The sequence below is a fragment of the Myotis davidii genome, unplaced genomic scaffold (assembly GCF_000327345.1).
Source record: "Myotis davidii unplaced genomic scaffold, ASM32734v1 scaffold1509, whole genome shotgun sequence".
NCBI classification, from domain to species: Eukaryota; Metazoa; Chordata; class Mammalia; order Chiroptera; family Vespertilionidae; genus Myotis; species Myotis davidii.
In genome coordinates, this window is record NW_006299480.1 from 789,578 (window position 1) to 791,652 (window position 2,075).

The window sequence follows — 2,075 nt, forward strand, 5'->3', positions numbered from 1 at the left end:
GACAACAGGGGGGAACTCAGACCACCACCCTCCGTGAGAGGAGCCAGCTCAGGAGCCAGCAGGAGAGGCCACACACAGCACGTAGCCGGTGTGTGTGTGTGTGTGTGTGTGTGTGTGTTGTGTGCGTGTGTGTGTGTGTGAGACAGCTGGGAGGGGCGCGTTCCCTTGGGGTGATGAAAAAGTTCTAGCCAACTGTGGTGAGCGTTGCACAACCCTGAGGATGCGAACACCCACGGAGTCCTGCGCTCTCCACGGGAATGACGAGGCACTTGAGTTCTCCCCTAAGGAGGCGGTTACACAGCGCAACAGGCGGCACTACCCAGCCAGCCGCACAGGCTCCTCGCCCTTCCCACCCTGGGGCATGGGTCACCAGCGAATCCTGTCTGGGCCCAGGCAGCGGCCGCACCCTCCTCCTGCTCCACACCTCGCCTCTCGCCCTGAACCCAGGAGTTCACTGGGGAGGCCACACGGAGCTGCTGGCTGACACTCACCCCGAAAGCGCTGCACACTCCTCCCACCATCAGCACCTGTGCCAGGTGCCTGACCATGAGGGCTGTGAGCCAGAAGGTGACTTCCTGCCCTGGCCTGTTGCAGCTGTAGTGACTGGAAAGGCGGATTCAAAGGAAACGTTGTCACCTGACTGGCGTGGCTCAGTGGTTAAGCGTCGACCTATCAACTAGGAGGTCACGGGTTCAATTCTCTGACAGTACATGCCCGGGTTGCAGGCTCCGTCTCCAGTGTGGGGCTTGCAGGAGGCACCCGATCGATCGATGTTTTTCTCTCATCATTGATGTTTCTATCTCTCTCTGCCTCTCCCTTCCTCTCTGAAATCAATAAAAATGTTTTAACCACCCCCCCCCCCCCCCCGACACACACACAAAGGGAACAATGTCTTGTGCAAGCAGAAGTCCCCAACTGCTGGGTACCCTGGGCAGGACACGGGCAGGCGAGGCCCTGGGGTGGGCAGGCAGGCGGCTGGCCTGCTCTGGTGCCTGCCTGTGGTTTCTCCTCGTGCTGGGGTCCTGCGGGCAGGCCTGGGGCTGAGCGCGGCCAGCTGAGGGTCTCTGGGGCCGTGGGTGCTGTCCAGCCTGGCAAGGAGCTCCCGGCTCTGGTCCAGCCCCTGGTGGAGGGGACATCCTTGCTGGTGGTGGCAGGAGCTCCAAGAGCCTGAGTAGGGTTGGGTGTGTGTCCACATGTGTGTCCATGTGTGCACGCTGTATGCGCACACATGCATGTGTATTCATACGTGTGTTGTTTGCATGTGCTGCGTTTGCGTGTGTTGGGGGCTGCATGCTGGTCCCACCGGAGGGACCGACTCCTCTAGCCACACCTGCTTCTCCCTGTTTCCCAGGCAAAGTTCCGTGTGGCCCGGGTGTCGCGGGCGGCTCCAGGCCACGGTCAGGTCAGGAGGGGCAGCCTCCTCAGGGGTGACCTGGCCTGGGCTTCCAGCAGGGGTGTGACCAGCGCTGTCATTTGTCTGCACGGCCTCGCTGCTGTGGGAGAACTGGGGGGAGGGGGCACAGAACCTTGGTCTGAGGCAGAGTGCCGGGCAGGTGCCATCCACGTGGCAACGGGGGACAGCATGGCACACTGTGCCCACCTGCCTTAGGCAGTGCCCTCGGCTGCCACAGCCCAGCTGGGTGGGCAGGACCGGGCCTGGCCCGCGCCGTTTATGGCCGTATCCGCTCCTTAGTAACAACCCAAACAAGAAGCAAGGTGTTGGCCAGGGGTGGTGTTGCCTCTGCCCCGCTCACAGAGGTCAGCTGGGGGTCAGCCCCAGAGGCAGGAAGTGAGCTGCTGGGGAGGAAGGGAGGAAGTGCACCGGGCTGGGGTGGGTGCACCCCATCCTCCTAGGCCCATGGCCCATGGCGCATGGCAGGGAGGCAGCCAGAAACCCTGGGGCACACGTTCCCCTCCCCCCACATGTTATGTGGAGGTGGTGGGTCGCCCAGGGCAAGGTCCGGCCACCTGGGTGGGGTGCGGAGCTGGGGAGGACACTGTGTCCCGGGACTGGGAGGCTGGGAGGGGGCTGCTGCGTGTGTTGGGGGGGAGGCGCCGCTCCGAGGGGGCCTAAG

At 63.4% G+C, this 2,075-nt stretch overlaps 1 protein-coding gene across 4 annotated transcripts in view; it reads right to left on the reverse strand.

Annotated features, from left to right (window-relative positions):
* GSDMD (gasdermin D) overlaps positions 1 to 701 on the reverse strand; it is a 5,403-nt gene extending 4,702 nt beyond the window's left edge. For all 4 annotated transcript variants that reach the window (XM_015571389.1, XM_015571391.1, XM_015571392.1 and 1 more), the window contains exon 1: positions 492 to 701. The gene's annotated coding sequence lies outside the window, so the exon portion shown is untranslated. The remainder of the gene's footprint in view (positions 1 to 491) is intronic.
* Between the last annotated feature and the right edge of the window lie 1,374 nt (positions 702 to 2,075).